Consider the following 24,176-nt stretch of genomic DNA (forward strand, 5'->3'; position numbering starts at 1 on the left):
AAAATATAGACTGTTAGCTTTCATTTGACACCCAATTTGATATGCGCCTATGAACTTCACGTTGGTGCTTATGGGAAATACCCTTATGTTATGATAGTCAAGTTCCAATCACCAATGTGGAATGCTGTATACCTCTCACTTTGTTGACCCTGACATGTGACCTGAAACACTGACCTTAAATCTATAAGAGCATTACAGGATGGGCGTGGTCGAGGGGTTTTGACCTAGTCCACTGCTGCCAAACACACCCCAAGATGAACTCCAGAATGTAAAGAGTACACAACAAGAATGAAGCTAGGAGCTGAGGAAAAGATAAGACTTTTCTTGTATTAAAATAACGAAACATCTAGTTGTTCATATTGTAGCAAATAATTAACTAATCAATGATATGGTCGACACCTGTACTTAGGGTGGTCAAATTACATAGACTACTGTGTGCCTTCATTCTCTACATTGACTGATCACTTCAAATGATAGTCACTTCATGAAGTCACTTTAATAAATGTTTACATATTGCTTTACTCATTTCATATGTATATACTGTATTATATTCTACTGTATTTTAGTCAATGCCACTCCGACATTGCTCGTCCTAATATTTATTTATTTCTTAATTCCATTCTTTTACTTTTAGATTTGTGTGTATTGTTGTGAATTGTTAGATACTATTGTACTGTTGGAGCTAGGAACACAAACATTTTGCTACACCCGCAATAAAATCTGCAAAATATGTGTATGTGACCAATACAATTTGATTTGATTCGATCATGTTGAAGTCTCCAATTACCATGACATCATATCTCTAAGACATCTACAGTGGGGAGAACAAGTATTTGATACACTGCCGATTTTACCAATTTTCCTACTTACAAAGCATGTAGAGGTCTGTAATTTTTATCATAGGTACACTTCAACTGTGAGAGACGGAATCTAAAACAAAAATCCAGAAAATCACATTGTATGATTTTTAAGTAATACATTTGCATTTTATTGCATGACATAAGTATTTGATACATCAGAAAAGCAGAACTTAATATTTGGTACAGAAACCTTTGTTTGCAATTACAGAGATCATACGTTTCCTGTAGGTCTTGACCAGGTTTGCACACACTGCAGCAGGGATTTTGGCCCACTCCTCCATACAGACCTTCTCCAGATCCTTCAGGGCAATACGGACTTTCAGCTCCCTCCGAAGATGTTCTATTGGGTTCAGGTCTGGAAACTGGCTAGGCCACTCCAGGACCTTGAGATGCTTCTTACGGAGCCACTCCTTAGTTGCCCTGGCTGTGTGTTTCGGGTCGTTGTCATGCTGGAAGACCCAGCCACGACCCACCTTCAATGCTCTTACTGAGGGAAGGAGGTTGTTGGCCAAGATCTCGCGATACATGGCCCCATCCATCCATCCTCCCCTCAATATGGTGCAGTCTTCCTGTCCCCTTTGCAGAAAAGCATCCCCAAAGAATGATGTTTCCACCTCCATGCTTCACGGTTGGGATGGTGTTCTTGGGGTTGTACTCATCCTTCTTCTTCCTCCAAACACGGCGAGTGGAGTTTAGACCAAAAAGCTCTATTTTTGTCTCATCAGACCACATGACCTTCTCCCGTTCCTCCTCTGGATCATCCAGATGGTCATTGGCAAACTTCAGATGGGCCTGGACATGGCTGGCTTGAGCAGGGGGACCTTGCGTGTGCTGCAGGATTTTAATCCATGACGGCGTAGTGTGTTACTAATGGTTTTCTTTGAGACTGTGGTCCCAGCTCTCTTCAGGTCATTGACCAGGTCCTGCCGTGTAGTTCTGGGCTGATCCCTCACCTTCCTCATGATCATTGATGCCCCACGAGGTGAGCTCTTGCATGGAGCCCCAGACCGAGGGTGATTGACCGTCATCTTGAACTTCTTCCATTTTCTAATAATTGCGCCAACAGTTGTTGCCTTCTCACCAAGCTGCTTGCCTATTGTCCTGTAGCCCATCCCAGCCTTGTGCAGGTCTACAATTTTATCCCTGATGTCCTTACACAGCTCTCTGGTCTTGGCCATTGTGGAGAGGTTGGAGTCTGTTTGACTGAGTGTGTGGACGGGTGGTTTTTTTACAGGTAACGAGTTCAAACAGGTGCAGTTAATACAGGTAATGAGTGGAGAACATGAGGGCTTCTTAAAAGAAAAACTAACAGGTCTGTGAGAGCTGGAATTCTTACTGGTTGGTAGGTGATCAAATACTTATGTCATGCAATAAAATGCAAATTAATTACTTAAAAATCATACAATGTGATTTTCCGGATTTTTGTTTTAGATTCCGTCTCTCTCACAGTGGAAGTGTACCTATGATAAAAATTACAGACCTCTACATGCTTTGTAAGTAGGAAAACCTGCAAAATCGGCAGTGTATCAAATACTTGTTCTACCCACTGTACAAGCAAATGCGAGTGAGTTCAAGATTTGAACTAGTCTCATTCCCATAGTTCTTCTTCCAGATATAGGGTTAATTAATTTGGGGCTTACCCCATGAAAGGGGAGCTCTGAAAAGAAAACATCTAACAGAGAAATGTTCACTTCCTGTTTTGAATGCAGACATCAACTAAATTGAGCTAAATCTGATAAACATCTGACAGTCTGGTATCCTGCAGAGGGCCCTGTTCACTGTGCTGTCTGTACTGCCAGAGAACAACAGGGTTACTAGAGATGATAAACAAGGGGCTCTAGGAGGCACGGCCCACAGTTTGGGAACCCCTGCTCTACACTATACTTGCTTGTTTTGTTACATAAACTGAAATTAGGCTTACTACTACAATTTTAGCAACCAGGAAATGGCGGAGCGATATCTGCATAGTGCATCTTTAAGATAATTGTCAGTGTGTGTGAGCCTACCCACACACACTTTGGAACAAAAGTCACAAGCCTTAGATCTAAACACTCAAGTGTAGTACAAGACCCAGAGAGGATAGGCACCTTGCAGCCCCACAAAATAGGAGTTTGATTTCACTGGTGAACGTATTGGAAGTGAAAAGATTTGTATGATTTCTCCGGTCATTATTAGACATGCATTTCAGTGAGCTCTTCATACAATGGCTTGCGAAAGTATTCACCCCCCTTGGCATTTTTCCTATTTTGTTGCCTTACAACCTGGAATTAAAATTGATTTTTTGGGGGTTTGTATCATTTGATTTACACAACATGCAAAATATGTTTTATTGTGAAACAAACAAGAAATAAGACAAAAAAACAGAAAACGTGAGCGTTGATAACTATTCACCCCTCCAAAGTCAATACTTTGTAGAGCCACCTTTTGCAGCAATTACAGCTCCAAGTCTCTTGGTGTATGTCTCTATAAGCTTGGCACATCCAGCAACTGGGATTTTTGCCCATTAGTCAAGACAAAACTGCTCCAGCTCCTTCAAGTTGGATGGGTTCCGCTGGTGAACAGCAATATTTAAGTCATACCACAGATTCTCAATTGGATTGAGGTCTGGTCTTTGACTAGGCCATTCCAAAACATTTCAATGTCTCCTCTTAAACCACTCGAGTGTTGCTTTAGCAGTATGCTTAGGGTCATTGTCCTGCTGGAAGGTGAACCTCCGTCCCAGTCTCAAATCTCTGGAAGACTGAAACAGGTTTCCCTGTATTTAGCGCCATCCATCATTTCTTCAATTCTGATCAGTTTCCCAGTCCCTGCTGATGAAAAACATCTCCACAGCATGATGCTGCCACCACCATGCTTCACTGTGGGGATGGTGTTCTCGAGGTGATGAGAAGTGTTGGGTTTGCGCCAGACATAGCGTTTTCCTTGATGGCCAAAAAGCTCAATTCTAGTCTCATATGACCAGAGTACCTTCTTCCATATGTTTGGGGAGTCTCCCACATGGCTTTTGGCAAACACCAAACTTTTGCTTATTTTTTTCTTTAAGCAATGGCTTTTTTCTGGACACTCTTCCGTAAAGCCCAGCTCTGTGGAGTGTACGGCTTAAAGTGGTCCTATGGACAGATACTCCAATCTCCGTTGTGGAGCTTTGCAGCTCCTTCAGGGTTATCTTTGGTCTCTTTGTTGCCTCTCTGATTAATGCCCTCCTTGCCTGGTCCGTGAGTTTTGGTGGGCGGCCCTCTCTTGGCAGGTTTGTTGTGGTGCCATATCCTTTCAATTTTTTTATAATGGATTTAATGGTGCTCCATGGGATGTTCAAAGTTGCAGATATTTCTTTATAACCCAACTCTGATCTGTACTTCTCCACAACTTTGTCTCTGACCTGTTTGGAGAGCTCCTTGGTCTTCATGGTGCTGCTGGCTTGGTGGTGCCCCGTGCTTAGTGGTGTTGCAGACTCTGGGGCCTTTCAGAACAGGTGTATATATACTGAGATCATTTGACAGATCATGTGACACTTAGATTGCACACAGGTGGACTTTAACTAATTATGTGACTTCTCAAGGTAATTGGTTGCACAAGATCTTATTTAGGGGCTTCATACCAAAGGGGGTGAATAAATATGCACGCACCACCTTTCCGTTATTTATTTTTTAGATTTTCTTTTAAACAAGTTATTTTTTTCATTTCACCAATTTGGACTATTTTGTGTATGTCCATTACATGAAATCCAAATAAAAATCCATTTAAATTACAGGTTGTAATGCAACAAAATAGGAAAAACGCCAAGGGGGATGAATACTTTTGCAAGGCACTGTAGCAGGAAAATCACTTAACACACGTCACAAAGTACTGAGCCATAATTCATGTAGTTTCCCCCTGAATAGTGAAATACCATTGTCACACAAATTGCCCTGAGGAAAGGAGAACAGACATAAAAGGTGCAAAAAGCCCTGAAGAAGAAATATGCCATTTACACTGAATGACTGACACACTGAACAACAGCTCATAGACTTGATGATCACAAGACACTGTTGTCCCCCAGCGCCCTGGGGTATAAACACAAGAGAAGCAACATTACAACAGCAAGAAGGTATTTCAGTCAGTGAGGAGCTGCTTCCCTTACGATTTCAGTGTGTGACGTGAGGATGAGGGTGACTTGGACACCTTCCTCTCAACTCAACAGTCAAGCTATTAGCTACACAGAGACTGTAAGCTGATTACCCAACCATACCTGCTGCTGCCTGCGACCGAGAAAACCTGCCAAGACATGCAGGCAGGTTTCTGTTTTATATAATAATAATAATAATAATAATAATAATAATAATAATAATAATAATAATAAATAAATAAAAAATATACACTAAGTGTACAAAACATTATGAACACCTGCTCTTTCCATGAGAGACTGACCAGGTGAATGCTACGATCCCTTATTGATGTCACCTTTTAAATCCACTTCAAACGGTGTATATGAGGGGAGGTAACAGGTTAAAGAATGATTTTTAAGCCTTGAGACATGCCATTCAGAGGGTGAATGGGCAAGACAAAATATTTAAGTGCCTTTAAAACGGGGAATGGTAGTAGGTACCAGGCGCACCGGTTTGTGTTAAGAACTGCAACACTGCTGGGTTTTTCACGCTCAACAGTTTCCCGCGTGTATCAAGAATGGTCCACCACAAAGGACAACTTTTGGAGTCAACATGGGCCAGCATTCCTGTGGAATGCTTGACACCTTGTAGAGTCCATGCCCTGACGAAGTGAGGTTATTCTGAGGGCAAAAGGGAGCGTGCAACGCAATATTAGGAAGGTGTTCTTAATGTTTTGTACACTCACAGTATGTATGTGTATATACACACACACACACACACACACACACACAAACAGTCAAAAGTTTGGACACACCTACTCATTTAAGGGTTTTTCTAATATTTTTACTATTTTCTACATTGTAGAATAATAGTGAAGACATCAAAACTATGAAATAACACATATGGAATCATGTAGTAACTAAAAAAGTGTTAAACAAATCAAAATATATTTTATATTTGAGATTCTTCAAATAGCCACCCTTTGCCTTGATGACAGCTTTGCACACGCTTGGCATTCTCTCAACCAGCTTCATGAGGTAGTCACCTGGAATGCATTTCAATTAACAGTTGTGCCTTGTTCAAAGTTAATTTGTGGAATTTCTTTCCTTCTTAATGCGTTTGAGCCAATCAGTTGTGTTGTGACAAGATATGGGGGGGGTATACAGAAGATCGCCCTATTTGGTAAAAGACCAAGTCCATATTATGGCAAGAACAGCTCAAATAAGTAAAAGAGAAACAACAGTCCATCATTACTTTAAGACATGAAGGTCAGTCAATACGGAAAATGTCAAGAACTTTGAAAGTTTCTTCAAGTGGAGTGCAAAAACCATCAAGCGGTATGATGAAACTGGCTCTCATGAGGACCGCCACAGGAATGGAAGACCCAGAGTTACCTCTGCTGCAGAGGATAAGTTCATTAGAGTTACCAGCCTCAGAAATTGCATCCCAAATAAATGCTTCACAGAGTTCAGGTAACAGACACTGTTCAGAGGGGATTGTGTGAATCAGGCCTTCATGGTCCAATTGCTGCAAAGAAACCACTACTAAAGGACACCAATAAGAAGAAGAGACCTGCTTGGGCCAAGTAACACGAGCAATGGACATTAGACCGGTGGAAATCTGTCCTTTGGTCTGGAGTCCAAATTTGAGATTTTTTGTTCAAACCGCTGTGTCTTTGTGAGACGCGGTGTGGGTGAACGGATGATCTCTGCATGTGTAGTTCCCACCGTGGAGCATGGAGGAGGTGGTATTATGGTGTGGGGGTGCTTTGCTTGTGACACGGTCTGTGATTTATTTAGAATTCAAGGCACACTTAACCAGCATGGCTACCACAGCATTCTGCAGCGATACGCCATCCCATCTGGTTAGCGCTTAGTGGGACTATCATTTGTTTTTCAACAGGACAATGACCCAACATTGCTGTGTAAGGGCTATTTTACCAAGAAGGAGAGTGATGGAGTGCTGCATCAGATGACCTGGCCTCCACAATCCCCCGACCTCAACCCATTTGAGATGGCTTGGGATGAGTTGGACCGCAGAGTGAAGGAAAAGCAGCCAACAAGTACTCAGCATATGTGGGAACTGCTTCAAGATTGTTGGAAAAGCATTCCAGGTGAAGCTGGTTGAGAGAATGCCAAGAGTGTGCAAAGCTGTCATCAAGGCAAAGGGTGGCAATTTGAAGAATCTCAAATATAAAATATTTTGATTTGTTTAACACTTTTTTGGTTACTACATGATTCCATATCTGTTATTTCATAGTTTTGATGTCTTCACTATTATTCTACAATGTAAATAATAGTAAAAATAAAGAAAAACCCTTGAAATAGTAGGTGTGTCCAAACTTTTGACTGGTACTAATATATATATATATATATATATATATCTCCATATCCAACGCGATTTACAGTCATGCGTGCATACATTTTACATATGGGTGGTCCCAAGAATCGAACCCACTACCCTGGCTATCATCTGAGCTTCAAAGCCTAGAGCATCCACACAGGTACAGGCAGGGCGAAGACAGAGGGAGTCTGATTGAGGAATAGAGAGAGACACACAAAGAAAGGAGGAAGTAACAGCAGGCATGTCTGTCATTGGCAATGTAGTCCTTTTCAAAAGAACATATGGATACCATTTCACCTTTGGAAAAGGTAACCCAGGCTGGCCTGTCCTTTTCATTTTTGAACTCCAGGACCTCTGAATTTGATCATAAACACAACACCCAGAAATGTTCTTATCAATATAATAATAATAATAAATAATAATAATTTGGTGGGTGCTTATATTTGACCTATTTCACAATATACAAGTATGTATTATACACATGTGAATTGGAAATGTGTTTTTTGCATATCCCAACTCCCCCTGAGATACCCTCGGAGAGTGGGGTCATGGCCAGTGTCAGCCATTATCAACAGCGACCCTGGATCAATTAGCGTTAAGTGCCTTGCTCAAGGGCACATCAACAGATTTTTCACCTTGTCGGCTTGGGGATTTGAACTAGCGACCTTTCGGTTACTGGCCAACGCTCTAACCGCCCTACATAGGGGCAATTTTTTAAAAGTAGTCCTTGTGCATGGAGTTTGTTTGCTTAACTTTGCAATCAGTTATTTTTGTTAGGCATATATTTTATTGTGAAATATCTTAGTCTCAGCCTCATTCTGTTACCTTGGAATTGCCCCTATGTAGAGTTGTATGGTTTGTTTAACTTTGCAATCGTTATTTGTTTCACATACAAATCTGAGTCTCAGCATCATTCTGTTACTGTGGAATTGCCCATTGGCATCAGAGAATATAGTGCACTTAAAGTTGTCTGGACTCTGGATGTCAATACCTAGTTAATCTGTGTTTAAGCTTACACTTGTTCTGTTCTGTTGTACTTCTGTACATGAACACGTCTAGCCTTCGTATGTGCAGCATAACCATGGGTGTACAAAGCATTGAATGTGTCTGTATGCATCTGTCTGTATTTGTATATTTAAAAAAATTATACATACATATATAAATGCAACATGCAACAATTTAAAAGATTTTGCTGAGTTACAGTTAATGTAAGGAAATCAGTCAATTGAAATAAATTCATTATGCCCTAATCTATGGATTTCACATGACTGGGCAGGGGCGCAGCCATGTGTGGGCCTGGGAGGGCATAAGCTTTATTACATACAGAAATACTCCTCTGCACCCCCCTACCCCAAATTGCACGCTCCCTCAAAACTTGAGACATCTGTGGCATTGTGTTGTTTGACAAAACTGCACATTTTAGAGTTGCCTTTTATTGTCCTCCAAATGGTAGACCTCCACAAGTCTGGTTCATCCTTGGGAGCAATTTCCAAACACCTGAAGGTACCACGTTCATCTGTACAAACAATAGTACGCAAGTATAAACACCATGTGACCACGCAACAAAAAGTATCTATATCCACAGTAAAACTAGTTCAATATTGACATAACCTGAAAGGCCGCTCAGCAAGGAAGAAGCCACTGCTCCAAAACCACCATAAAAAAGCCAGACTACGGTTTGCAACTGCACATGGGGACAAAGATCGTACTTTTTGGGAAATGTCCTCTGGTCTGATGAAACAAAAATAGAACTGTTTGGCCATAATGACCATCGTTATGTTTGGAGGAAAAAGGGGGGTGCTTGCAAGCCGAAGAACACCATCCCAACCGTGAAGCACGGAGGTGGCAGCATCATGCTGTGGGGGTGCTTTGCTGCAGGAGGGACTGGTGCACTTCACAGAATAGATGGCATCATGAGGAAGGAAAATTATGTGGATATATTGAAGCAACATCTCAAGACATCAGTCAGGAAGTTAAAGCTTGGTCGCAAATGGGTCTTCCAAATGGACAATGACCCCAAGCATACTTCCAAAGTTGTGGCAAAATGGCTTAAGGACAACAAAGTCAAGGTATTGGAGTGACCATCACAAAGCCCTGACCTCAATCCTATTGAAAATGTGTGGGCAGAACTGAAAAGGCGTGTGTGAGCAAGGAGGCCTACATACCTGACTCAGTTACACCAGCTCTGTCAGGAGGAATGGGCCAAAATTCACCCAACTTATTGTGGGAAGCTTGTGGAAGGCTACCCGAAACATTTGACCCAAGTTAAACAATTTAAAGGCAATGCTACCAAATACTAATTGAGTGTATGGAAACTTCTGACCCACTGGGAATGTGATGAAATAAATAAAAGCTTAAATAAATCAATCATTCTCTCTACTATTATTCTGACATTTCACATTCTTAAAATAAAGTGGTGATCCTAACTGACCTAAGACAGGGAATTTGTACTAGGATTAAATGTCAGGAATTGTGAAAAACTGAGTTTAAATGTATTTGGCTAAGGTGTTTGTAAACTTCCAACTTCAACTTTACCTTGTAGTTAAGCCATATGACGTAGCCTGTCATTGACCCGCTCTGCACGATCATGATGTCATTATCAGCGGCCCCACGCTGTGTGCTCTAAGCAGCAGTGAGTTATACAATTCAAACTTCTCAAAATAACATTTGGATTACATTGTTGATCTCTGTCTCCTATTTTTGATTTACTGTGTTTTACAACTGGAATGAACACAGTATTTCGAACTACACTCATAGCATAGATAATGTCAATTCATTATTTATCATTCTGTATTCATTTCTTTACTCCCCACAATCAGATATTGCTCATATAACATACTGCATTATCTAAACAATTAAGCCCAGTAAGAAAAACACTGTAAACAACTACACGCAGAACAGAGCTCATGTAATTAGGGTATCTGAGTGCAGGTTAGCTGCACAGGGCTTTTATACAGCTGTCATACTTCATAGCCATCACCGCATCGCCACCACATAACTGTAATTCCTGCAGCTTCCTGTTTGAACAAGCTCAGGGAGCTTGACAGCTACACTGTGGTCTCTTATTTTTTCTGTGAGTTCTGAATAATACTCTTGGCTGCCTTATTGTAGCACAGTGTTCTGAAATAGACTAGACTGGGCTGGGCTACCCTGCACTGTCGCTTCCCTGCACTCTGTCGCTTCCAAGATGTTCTGAGCAGAGCATTCATTGTTCCCCCCAATGTCGCAGAACTAGAGGGTTTGTGCCAATAGAATAATAATAAAGAGATTAGTATTGTGAAGTAATGACTGACAGTGAACCAACAACACCCAACCTCGTAACACTCAACAAGAGCCAAACACATCAACAAACACTAATTGTGTCCTTAATTAAAGTGGTTGATATGACTGTGTGTGTGTACGCAAGCAATTATACTGTGGGTGAGCTTGGGTGCATTTGAGTGTGTGTGTGTTTTTGGTTTTACTATTCTTGTGGGGACCAGAAGTTCTCACAAGGATAGTAAAACAAGGGATATTCTGATAATTGGGGACATTTCGCTGGTCCCCACAAGGAAAAAGGCTATTTTAGACTGATGGGTTAGGTTACGGGTTAGGGTTAGAATTAGGGTTAGGTAAAATAGGATTTTGAATGGGAATCAATTGTTTGGTCCCCACAAGGATAGTAAAACCAACGTGTGTATGTGTATGAGAAAGAGAGATCACATTTAATTGGCTGCATGTCCGATTTCAGGAACACAGCCAGGGCTATATGCTGACCTTTTTTTACAAGAACATGGTGCCTAAATTGAAAGATGTAGGCACACACAAAGAAATTTAGTAGCACAATGACAAATATTTGAGGTAATAAAGCTAGGATCCTTCATATTTAGGCGCATATGCGAGTAAATTGGTCGCACTGTAGAGCCCTGACAGTCACCCACAGGAAGTCATTAACTGCAGAGGGCCCGGTGGCGAGGAGCAGAGGGCATGCTGGGAGAAGAACGTTAGGCCAAATGCACCCTACTAAGGTTGACAGTCGGGCTGTATATTTTATGTGTGTGGATGGTAGTTCAAGGACCCTAAAGTGCTCTGGCTGGTTCCTCATTACTGACTCACACAGCAAACAGAAACCAGGTGCATGACATTGGAACATCATGTCTTCCTCCTACACAACCTCAAAGATTCATCTAAGCTCTGTTAGACGGTTTCCGCTTGACCCTATTAAACACGGTACGTGTATACTATACCATAATAGGAGTATTGCTGAAGACATAGTTGGATTGATTTATCCACATACAAATCTCCAACAAAACAGAAAGTCTACATACAATCCTGCAATCTTTGCCTCACATTCTATGTTTTGTTGCATGATCAACAGGTCTCTGTTCCTAGTGGGCATCGCAGATTCATGGGAAGCAGCATAGCTGGTCTTTATTCTACCTCGGCCACAAGCATAGCTATTTTCAGTATGGCTGTACAAAAACAAACAACAACCTAGCTGTGCACAAAGTGTTTGTGTACATTCTGACACATTCTGCAGGGTTAAGGCGTCAGCATGCTTCAGTTCGGCTGGCGACTAGTGTGCTTGCATAATCCCTTAAAAGAGATTCTCTTGAAAAAAAAAACAGCAATAGTACTGTTTGCCGAAAAAACCCTTACCGAAGTCCAAAACGAACAAAAATGTCACAAATTTTGTCATAATATATGCACAAACTCTTGCTTGGGAAGCATGCAGACACCTTTAGAGGGAAGCAGGGCCGGAGACAGGGAAGGGATACTGAGATCTGTGGACAGGGCGATGGGTGTGAGAGACTACCACAACAACAACCGCATGGATGACCAGGGTGAATTGCAACAGGCCATAAAGATATATGCTATGTGTCTGTGCAAGACCAACACTGACGAACACATGCACATGGTGTAGACAGACAAGACAGAAAGACAGAGAGACACATTCCTCATATCCCAACATAACCCCACTCATTCCTCCCCCGACCCCTGTCGCTGCAAAACCACTACATGCTATCATGTTCACAAAAAAAACATTTTCTGAAGGTTGAGGGATCTTTTACTGCCCTACCAGCCTTGTCAGCCTCTTGTGTGTGAGTGTACAGACCACTGAGAGAAAAAGACTCCTAGTCTACTTCCTTCTGCATATCCCTGTCATCATAATAGTTTTTGTTGATCAAATCATCACCTAAATTAGGCCCCCTGACAGCGGTCGAGCCCTTGCACAAAGGGCAGATTGTGTGGAACATTTTGGACTTTTTGATTATATGCCATAACTGTTACATTAGGCCTAAAACCTTCTCAAGAGTGAGTCAACTTCACATCAATGACTATATCCATTTAGATTATGAAGGGAGGTTAGTTATTATTGTCCAATGTCCTCCACATGATGATGGTTTTACATTAGGCTACTACTACTACTACTACTACACTGAATTGAAGGAGACCATTTATCAAGTGAATATTAGTTTTCTGGAAACTTCTATGTTTACAAGCAGAACCTTTACTATAAACAGCTTCACTCCAAACTTGGGATGTGGTTGCCTATTTTATCCAGATGCTTTTTCTATCTATTGAAAACGTAGAAATCTGCACCCAGTGTAAGGCAGTTTCATCACTGGCAGAAATAGGTTACATTCCCTAGCATGGGTGTAAAAAAAAAAAAGTCAACAGAAGGATTAGATTGTTGGAGATTAACTATATAAGAGGGATATCAGCAAGCAGCAGCAACGAAACAAAGACAACGAGAAGATTCGCAAAACAAAATGTTACAGTGTAGCGCCAGAAGTGATTCACTTGCAGACTGACAGCTGATACACTAACATTTAAAAGGCATTGGTGCTTCCATAAACATATTAACACATGATTGTTTAGTGACATGCTGTGTATGTCGACCTCTGTTTCATAAAAAGCCTGAATTATTTTCCCGTTGCTTGAGTTATTAATACCCGTGGTTACCCGGCATTTATCTCGCATTCATTTCAAATATCAAACAAAGCCCAGTTAACAGACAAGGCTCTCTTTGTCATCATGACACTGGGCAACTATAAGCCCTCTCCGTGTACCCTGCGGTCATCATGGGTCTATCACAGCTGCGTCACCCATGACAATCTGCTGGAGGATTCCACCAACACACAACACAAAATAGACCAAAATGTCTTATAAAATAACACTTGACTGTAAATAGCCAGGCCTCTAGTCTACATACAGTCCGTTGTGTGCTTAAATGGTCTCAAAATTGTGCTTCACATGACTTCTTGTAGCCGGGCTATGCAGAAGACTGCAAAAAATCGTGTGAAAATAGAATTAAAGATACACACTTCTTAAATGCACACAGAAATGCCATACTTGGGACACAGGGTTGAACAATAAGATAAACACAAAGTCAACATACATGTCTGCCGCCAGGGTAGGTAGCCTATCAGCCGATGTTAGTCCCGATGTTAGTCACTCCAAATCTTTGAATCCGAATTTCAAATGAAAATGTCAAATCAATAAAAAGTAAACTAATTCCGCGAGTTCCTTCATCAGAAATAGGCAAATTATACAAATAAATTCCAAGAGACTTCTTCACGCGATGCTGTGAAGCTCCGTTGTCATTTGCCCTCCAATTTCTCGAGTGTCACTTTCTCCCTCTGCTGCAAGCGAAGATGAAGGCTTCCTTATTACGGAAGGGGTGTGGACAAACCAATGAGGATGAAAAAGTCGTCCATAAACCGACCTGGGTCCGTGACTTCTCAAGGGCTTTTTGGAGAAATGGCGAAAACAGGCACCAATATCATAAAAGGCGCCACCGTTTTGCGCCTTGTAGCCTACCAACTCCTGTTGAGCGCTCGAGAGTTCATCCGCGGGTGTAACTGCAAACACAGACCGACACACTCACTCAACTAGGAGGTGCTGGGTATGGCAGCAATGTGCTGGTGAAAGGAGGGAGGGCCACGGGGGATTTTCAGCCGTGTGCGCCTCTTGCGTCTTGTGAGTTGGAATATAAATGTCTCCCATTCACCCCCTGCGCTTACCCAAATGGGCTTTGGCATGCAAGCTGCACTTGGAAGTAAAGGTCTTCATGGGTCTACCCAAACCCCAATTCCTGAGACCCGAACCGGGACCTCAGCTGGTCCAGGACAGGTCCAAAATTCAATTTTCCCTCAGGTCCAGGTCGGGTCCTGTTTGATTGTTATCGGGTCTTGGGTCTATGTAACCACAGCTGATAGACCAGAGTGGACCCGAATGGACCCAACCACGGCTCTGAATAGCCTATAGCATATTTATGTTATGCTAATAAGCTGAATGTATTGACTTATAGAAGGCCTAGCCAACATATAAAGAGCTATTTGTTAACCAGAAGCGCAACTTGGCTGATAAACATTATTTTTTGTCACTCTGGTCCAATCGGTTCTGGTCTAGATGTTAGGGTACAGGTCAGTTCGAGGTCTGGTTGTCGTCGGGTCCATTCTGGTTCAGGACTGATTGGCCTCGGGTCGAACCTGAGAAGACCTCTCTTTGGAAATACACACAGTATATAAAGTTGTTGACAGGGAATGTGTAGTCTATGCTCAAACTAATGTCCCAGAAACTGATTCCATATCCTAAACTGGTCACATCTCCACTACAGGAACCACAAGGTAAGGTCGGTGCCCACATTTTCTTGACAGTTTATTTCTCACCATAATTTGCTCATATGCAGGTTTAATTATAGACTGATTAAGCTGCACAGTCCTCCGAGGTGAAGTTAGTAGGGAGAGAGAGTAAGCCTATGTGATATCTAGAGGAGAACTCCACTAGGGTGATCCTTCCTATGGACTGGGGCATATGATAACTTTAATCTCCACCAAAAGCAGTTACTAACAGCTACCATGATAACATTTGACATTTTAGTCCAGGGGTGTCAAACGTCCGGCCCGCAAACGGGTTTAATCCGGCCCGCGAGATGATAAAAAAAAAAAAAAAATTTAATAATAATTTTGTAAAGTATAAAAATGCGCTGCAATTTTTCAATAAAATAAACTGCTGTTCCAATTGCGTCCACTGGATGGCGCAATAGCAATTGTGTTAAGCAAGTAAACTGTTTATACCGGGGCAGAGCAAGTAGGTCAAGCACGTGCAGCCAATGAGCTACTTTGTTTTGCCCGGGATATTTATTACGGCTTCTACTTTTAACATTATGTGCTTTGGCACCCTCATTGCCCCAATATGTCTCTGTCAAAAAAGGGAAAAGTGGACGCTGAGTGCAGAGTGTTCCAAGAAAAATGGTCAACCTATTTATTCACGGAATTGAATGGGAAAGCTGTATGTTTGGTGTGTTCAGAGCATGTTGCAGTGCTGAAAGAATATAACCTTTGTCGCCACTATGTGAGTCTTCATGCCGACAAATATGACAACTTTCAAGGACAGCGGAGATGAGAGAAGGTGAATGAACTGTTGGCGGGTCTGAAGAAACAGCAGTCTGTGTTTACTCACAGCCGAGACATCAGTGACGCTGCAGTGAAAGCTAGCTACCTCATTGCTAATGAAATCGCAGTGGCTTCAAAACCATTTAGTGAGGGTGAATTTGTAAAAACATGCATGATGAAGGCAGCGGAGATTGTGTGCCCTGAAAAGCGGCAGGCTTTTGCAAATATCAGCCTGACAAGAAACACAGTTGCAGACAGGATTTCCGATCTTTCAGTGGATTTGGACAGCCAGTTGAAGCAAAAAGTAAAGTCATTTATTGCGTTTTCGGTTGCAATTGATGAAAGCACGGACATTACAGATGTTGCACAACTGGCCATTTTCATCCGCGGAGTTGATGACACATTGACCGTCACCGAGGAGTTTGTGGAGTTGGTGCCGATGACAGATACAACGACAGCAGCTGATATTTTTACCGCACTCGTCGGGCGCGCTGGACAGGGTCGGAGTGGACTGGTCCCGCGCTGTCAGCCTGGCTACAGATGGTGCGCCCTCAATGATCGGGAAAAAAGCAGGCGTTGTGACAAAGTTCAGAGAGAAAGTGCAATCTGCAAATGGAGGACGTGATTTTTTGACTTTTCACTGTATTTTGCACCAGGAGGCTTTGTGTTGCAAGTTATTAAAGATGGATAACGTCATGAAGGTGGTCATCCAAACTGTTAATTTCATCCGATCCAGAAGCCTGAATCACCGTCAGTTTGACAGCCTTCTCAGAGAGAAAGACCACATCTATGGCCTGCCATACCACACTGAGGTAAGATGGTTAAGCCGAGGTGCTGTGCTGAGGCGTTTCTTTGATTTACGATAAGAAATTGAACAGTTCATGGAAGAAAAGGGCAAACCAGTGTTATAATTTCATTCCGCAGAATGGATGCAGGACCTTGCATTTATGGTGGATGTTACAGAGCACCTGAATAACTTGAACAAACAGCTGCAAGGGCGCAACAAAGTTGTCACGCAGTATTATGACAGCATACGTTCTTTCAAGTTGAAGCTGTCATTGTGGGAGACGCAACTTGCCGGTGGTGATGCAGCTCACTTCCCCTGTCTGAAAAATGTGTGCGCGACCCAACATGTGGCAGACATGAAGCGGTTCAAAGATAAAATAACGGGACTGTTACGGGAGTTTGAGCAACGCTTTCAGATTTATGTTTATATGTTTTTATGTTGATGTGCTATTGTTTTTAATTGATTTTATTTTATTTGTATATTTAACCTATTCTTGACTCTGTGGTTCTTGCACTTGTTTGGGGAACAGGATTTCATTATTTTTATCTACATTTCTGCCTGAGAAATGACACCCTGATATAGTTCTGTGATCTGTGAAACAGTTCTGTTAATCACTGAGGCATTGTGTGTTTGTGTGTTCTTTTTCTTTAGAATTTTCAAATAAACTTGACGTGTTTTATGATTAATAGTGATGTTGTGCTTGTACTATTTTGGACACACTGTCCTCAGGCTCCAGCTTTATGTTGTATGTTGATCGTATTAAAACAAAGAAAACAATCTGAAGTTGTTGTTTTTAAGTTATATATACCATTATTTTTCCGGTCCGGCCCACTTGGGAATAGATTTTCCTCCATGTGGCCCCTGAGCTAAAATGAGTTTGACACCCCTGTTTTAGTCATTTAGCAGATGCTCTTATCCAGAGCGAATTACAGTAGTGAGTGCATACATTTTGTACATACATTCCACATTCTTATTTTGTACAAAGATCTCTATCAATCTGTGGATGATATTGCCCCAAGAGTCAGATACTTCAGTGAAGAGAACATCATGTTACTCTGATGCTGACAGTATTTCTCCTCAAACACTCCATCCTCTGAAAAGTGTTGTGAAGGCAGTGTGATGGAAAATTATATTTTTGTGCTTTTCTAATAACCAATTTCTGTGTTCATGCAAGTGACTGATTGAACGAATCCTCACTATCAGTATCTGCAATTTGGCAGTATGCCCAGACCCTTGTTTTGAGAATGAAAGATGTCTCAGCTTAGAGAAGAAGCCTTGTGAGGTGTTGGTCTGTCACATGCATGACCCAGTATTGGTCGGTCATATGAATGAAGCAAACGTTAATGATTAATTATGAATGATAAATAAGCTAAATCATGCAAATATAACTTGTCAGTATACAGTGGGGGAAAAAAGTATTTAGTCAGCCACCAATTGTGCAAGTTCTCCCACTTAAAAAGATGAGAGAGGCCTGTAATTTTCATCATAGGTACACGTCAACTATGACAGACAAAATGAGGAAAAAAAATCCAGAAAATCACATTGTAGGATTTTTAATGAATTTATTTGCAAATTATGGTGGAAAATAAGTATTTGGTCAATAACAAAAGTTTCTCAATACTTTGTTATATACCCTTTGTTGGCAATGACACAGGTCAAACGTTTTCTGTAAGTCTTCACAAGGTTTTCACACACTGTTGCTGGTATTTTGGCCCATTCCTCCATGCAGATCTCCTCTAGAGCAGTGATGTTTTGGGGCTGTCGCTGGGCAACACAGACTTTCAACTCCCTCCAAAGATTTTCTATGGGGTTGAGATCTGGAGACTGGCTAGGCCACTCCAGGACCTAAAAAAATGCTTCTTACGAAGCCACTCCTTCGTTGCCCGGGCAGTGTGTTTGGGATCATTGTCATGCTGAAAGACCCAGCCACGTTTCATCTTCAATACCCTTGCTGATGGAAGGAGGTTTTCACTCAAAATCTCACGATACATGGCCCCATTCATTCTTTCCTTTACACGGATCAGTCGTCCTGGTCCCTTTGCAGAAAAACAGCCCCAAAGCATGATGTTTCCACCCCCATGCTTCACAGTAGGTATGGTGTTCTTTGGATGCAACTCAGCATTCTTTGTCCTCCAAACACGATCGAGTTGAGTTTTTACCAAAAAGTTATATTTTGGTTTCATCTGACCATATGACATTCTCCCAATCCTCTTCTGGATCATCCAAATGCACTCTAGCAAACTTCAGACGGGCCTGGACATGTACTGGCTTAAGCAGGGGGGACACGTCTGGCACTGCAGGATTTGAGTCCCTGGCGGCGTAGTGTGTTACTGATGGTAGGCTTTGTTACTTTGGTCCCAGCTCTCTGCAGGTCATTCACTAGGTCCCCCACGCGTGGTTCTGGGATTTTTGCTCACCGTTCTTGTGATCATTTTGACCCCACGGGGTGAGATCTTGCGTGGAGCCCCAGATCGAGGGAGATTATCAGTGGTCTTGTATGTCTTCCATTTCCTAATAATTGCTCCCACAGTTGATTTCTTCAAACCAAGCTGCTTACCTATTGCAGATTCAGTCTTCCCAGCCTGGTGCAGGTCTACAATTTTGTTTCTGGTGTCCTTTGACAGCTCTTTGGTCTTGGCCATAGTGGAGTTTGGAGTGTGACTGTTTGAGGTTGTGGACAGGTGTATTTTATACTGATAACAAGTTCAAACAGGTGCCATTAATACAGGTAACGAGTGGAGGACAGAGGAGCCTCTTAAAGAAGAAGTTACAGGTCTGTGAGAGCCAGAAATCTTGCTTGTTTGTAGGTGACCAAATACTTATTTTCCACCATAATTTGCAAATAAATTCATAAAAAATCCTACAATGTGATCTTCTGGAAAAAAAATTCTCAATTTGTCTGTCATAGTTGACGTGTACCTATGATGAAAATTACAGGCCTCTCTCATCTTTTTAAGTGGGAGAACTTGCACAATTGGTGGCTGACTAAATACTTTTTTCCCCCACTGTATAAGAGATCTAACGGGACTGCTCCTGATCGACATATGTACTTGGTGCATTGAGTTGGTTGGAACCTCTCCAGCACGCTAATAATAAAGAATGATTCATTTAAGATTGACTTTGAGTGTCCCTGTGTAGAATTTCCACGACAGCAGCCTGATTTCCTGTCTTCTCTTTTCCTTGAGGCTTGCAAATCTAGACTTCAAAGAAAACTAGCTCCATGTGCCTTTTGATATACTGCACACCGAATAGCCTGGTTTCCAGTACAGCCGTGTGCACATCAGATAGATATGTAGTTCACGAAAGTACAATCAGTAAGGCTGGTCTGAATGGATCGTCACTTTTCATTCATCTAGTAAACTAATATAATTCACATCGCTTCCTATCTCACTCATCAGCATACTGTAGCAGGTATTTATATGGTAGTGTCTACAATGTTACCTCATCAGCATTGCACGTATTTATAGGTTAGTGTTGTAATGTTACCTCATCAGCATAGTGTCACGTCTCTCCTCCTCTTTTACTATTAGCAAGCGTGCGGAATGTCATTCACCTATTAACTTCAGCCTATGAGCATGGCACACTAAGGCAAATCCACCAAGATTGCTGATTAACCTATGGGCTCACTCGTGGTGCAATAATTAATAATAAAATTCTTTCAACCAATGGGCATTAATCTAGGAGAGTATTAATATGTCAACTCAAACCATGTGGGGGGGTTCGATGCCAGCTGCCCAGCATAGGGCAACCAGCATCTGGCTCTGAGGAGCATTCCCCAAACTATTCAAAAGAATTCCATATTGTATGCTGTCTCTGTTGTCATTCAGTTAAGCCTGTACTCGATTTGAATACTCATCCTCACAGCACACTCAGTGAAAGCATTGGAAAAGTTTGAGTGTGAGATATAAGTCCGTCTAGGGAAGAGATTTCTCAGGACCTGCATCTCCTCCTACTCTTCACACACACACACACACACACACACACACACACACACACACACACACACACACACACACACACACACACACAGTCATCAGAGTAAATGTATATGACAGTGACAAAAGCCCCCGACCCCTTAAAGACTGCGCTCTCCCAAAAGAGATGAATGACTCCTCTCACGGGCCCTGGGCAGTTGTTAACCTGGGTGATGTCATGCATTTGGAAAGTGAGTCTGCACGGCCGCCTGCCTGTGTGAGATAGGCCAAGAATGGAAAGAAAGATCAATAGAGGTCTGCCATTCACCACAATGCCCCGCCACCCCTCCACACTCCCTGCACCCTCTATTGAAACCCACCAGCCCATTATTCAGTTATCTGAATTCTTCTGTCGCCTTCAATCACCACCACGACCCCTTCAACCCACATCACCCCCCATTTACTCCACCTCAGTGCAATCCCAGCAAACCTATTTAATGTCCAAGGGATTGTAGGACATAATGCAGTACTATGCTGACAATTATTCAGGCAATGTAATGAGAACATGGAGCTAATCTCTTTTTATTAGCCAACCCCCTGTGTGGTTTACTTTGGATTAAAATTGTACATATTATTTTAAGTTAGATATAGTATGATATGAAGTATTTTTGAGTCCAAGCCAAGGAAAGTATTTTCAGTCTTAATTTGTGGATTAATTTAATATAAGGATTTGCGAATTTGACGTATGCTTTGGTATGCTTTAGTTCCGAATGACATTTTCAAATAGACATGATAAAAGTACATTGTATTCATATTTAACATGGTGAGTAACTGAATGAATGGGTTTCTGAATGAATGATTCAAGTAAAAGGACAGGAGTATTGGTGGGGAACATAAAGGAAAATGTTAATTAATAAATATCTAATATCTTAATCTCTCTCTCTTCCTCCCTCTTTTTGAGTGAAACCACGCTGATGTGTTCATTGTGTCCTCCACAGAGGAGCAACCACAGATGTTGGTCACTCACTGTAAAAAAAAAAATGTCTGTAAAACTAGACTCTGTGACTGTCTGGGCATCATGTTGACAGGTTTTCCAGGCTCCCTTACTGATCGACCCCCATGCTCACTGAACCCCTGAACCCTATGTGCAGCCCTGTCTCTGGGTCCTGGGGGAGGTGCAGCCCACTCTGGGTCCTGGGGGAGGTGCAGCCCTCTCTGGGTCCTGGGGTAGGTGCAGCCCTGTCTCTGGGTCCTGGGGGAGGTGCAGCCCTGTCTCTGGGTCCTGGGGGAGGTGCAGCCCTGTCTCTGGGTCCTGGGGGAGGTGCAGCCCTGTCTCTGGGTCCTGGGGAGGTGCAGCCCTGTCTCTGGGTCCTGGGGGAGGTGCAGCCCTGTCTCTGGGTCCTGGGGGAGGTGCAGCCCACTCTGGGTCCTGGGGGAGGTGCAGCCCTGTCTCTGGGTCCTGGGGGAGGTGCAGCCCTGTCTCTGGGTCCTGGGGGAGGTGCAGCCCTGTCTCTGGGTCCTGGGGGAGGTGCAGCCCTGTCTCTGGGTCCTGGGGGGGGTGCAGCCCTGTCTCTGGGTCCTGGGGGAGGTGCAGCCCTGTCTCTGGGTCCTGGGGGAGGTGCAGCCCTGTCTCTGGGTCCTGGGGGAGGTGCAGCCCATTCTGGGTTCCAGGGCTAGAGGGACTCTTTGATCACCATTTTCTGCTCATCTCTGGCTCCCACCTACACCCCCTTCTCTCTCTCTCTGGGGTCTCAGTTTAAGTGGTCTGCCATGCCTCTCATGCCGCTGAGGGAAAGACGGGCCCTAGTTTCTATCCCACAGGGCCACATGCCTTTTTCTAATCTGTCTGGGTGTGTCAGAGAAAGCCATGAATCTGAATGTATTTATAAACACGCAAGTCTCTCTCTCTCTCTCTCTCTCTCTCTCTCTCTCTCTCTCTCTCTCTCTCTCTCTCTCTCTCTCTCTCTCTCTCTCTCTCTCTCTCTCTCTCTCTCTCTCTCTCTCTCTCTCTCTCTCTCTCTCTCTCTCTCTCTCTCTCTCTCTCTCTCTCTCTCTCTCTCTCTCTCTCTCTCTCTCTCTCTCTCTCTCTCTCTCTCTCTCTCTCTCTCTCTCTCTCCTCCTTTCTCCTTTCTCCTTGAATCATTTCTTCCCTGTAGAAAAATAGAGAGGAGAAAGAATGAGTCTGTAGATATGTTACATAAAAACTCAACGGAGGAGAACAAGCAGAAAGATAAATCCATGAAGTGTTCTGAGAAAGAGTGCTCACAGTTATTATGAAGCCAACCATTTGTATGCAGAGACCTTTGAAATGAAGGCCATTCGGAATAACAGAATGTCCACGCAAACGCCCACCAAAACATGGTGATACACATGAGCGAACAGGCATACTTCGCTACATGCACTATATGCCACCTGTTTGCTCCATCTGTTCGTAATAAAACACACACACACACACACACACACACACACACAGTCCCTCTCTCTATACACCCTCTATATCCCACTGATTTGTTGGCTCAGTTGGGAGCTGTGTGTTAGGGACCCTCCCTGAGGCATGGGGCTCCCTATTTGGGTCAAGCAGTCCTAGGGCCCTTATTCCAGGACTGGAGGAAAATGTGCATGTAGTCTCAGAGAATACTCGCTCACGAGAGGACAGGAGAGGACACATGTCTGAAGGAATACAAAATGCACACTCTACCCCCACGTTGTCATATTCTCAGTGGGAAACAACATTTGACATTCTGGAAAATCTGGTAGACTCATCTGCTTCTGTTTGGCTCTGACTGTGCATGATTCTCTAGTGCACACGTTACATAAGTGTACCGTAATCATATCAAGGAGAATAGACTTCTGGAGCATTAACCATCCTGAGAGTCTGCTCTGCCAATGGCAATGTCCTGACCCTATGAGTCTAAACTGGACTGTGCGTGCAGATAGAGGAGGAGGAGGAGAAAGACAGGAGGAAGAGGAGGCCAACAACAATAAAGAGGAGGAGGAGGAATGGGCTTCATCACTCTCTCACTCTCTCCTCTGTGAATAATTCAGGATGTCTAATGAATAACGGAGTCTCTCTTAACTGAGACCGGCCAGAACACCCTGCAGGGCTCTACAGACCCTATGATAAATGGCTGCTGTGGTTACAGATTATGGGTGTTTAATCTATTTTATGCTAAGGTAGGCTCTCTCTCAATTATTAATCACTAAACTAATATGATTAATGGGCAAATGAATTCAGTTTGTACATACATGAATAGACAACCTTATTAAAATAACTAAAACTGATAATCAGCTGATCCAATTAACTGTTTTTTCATGGTAATCATTTAGGAGTATAAGCCAATGGGTTTAACATCTCCTAAAGCAGCACACAAACACAGATAAACACACATATGGAGAGAATTAGCTGTCCCTGAGCTGTACAGCCTAAAGACATGTTTATCTACTTCTAAGAACAGAAAATCAAAGGCTCTGTATGACACTTTGTAGAACAGGGGGGTAGAATGCAGGAATTCAAAAACATTTAAAGAAACACAGAGACAGTATTTACATGTTTGTTTACCGTGTAAAGTTTGGTTCTCTCTTCATGAGGGCCGTTTTTTACCACAGAAAGACCTCACTAAAAGGCAGGAGCTGCAGATCACTTCCCGTCAGCAGGCACCTAAAACATAGTCAAAGACTTGAAAACTATTTAGTTTGACTGAATTTGATAAACACTTTGGCAAAAGGAAAGGAGTATGATCGGTAGAGAGGAAGGAATGGTTCCTCTCCCAACCCAGCACATCAACACTCCCTTTTCCTTTATTTTC

The 24,176-nt window shown here is 42.6% G+C and overlaps 1 protein-coding gene across 1 annotated transcript in view; it reads right to left on the reverse strand.

The window, feature by feature from the left end:
• ripor1 (RHO family interacting cell polarization regulator 1) overlaps positions 1-14,175 on the reverse strand; it is an 82,307-nt gene extending 68,132 nt beyond the window's left edge. Inside the window, exon 1 of the mRNA XM_041889963.2 lies at positions 13,671-14,175. The gene's annotated coding sequence lies outside the window, so the exon portion shown is untranslated. The remainder of the gene's footprint in view (positions 1-13,670) is intronic.
• Between the last annotated feature and the right edge of the window lie 10,001 nt (positions 14,176-24,176).

This window comes from Coregonus clupeaformis, chromosome 11, assembly GCF_020615455.1.
Source record: "Coregonus clupeaformis isolate EN_2021a chromosome 11, ASM2061545v1, whole genome shotgun sequence".
NCBI classification, from domain to species: domain Eukaryota; kingdom Metazoa; phylum Chordata; class Actinopteri; order Salmoniformes; family Salmonidae; genus Coregonus; species Coregonus clupeaformis.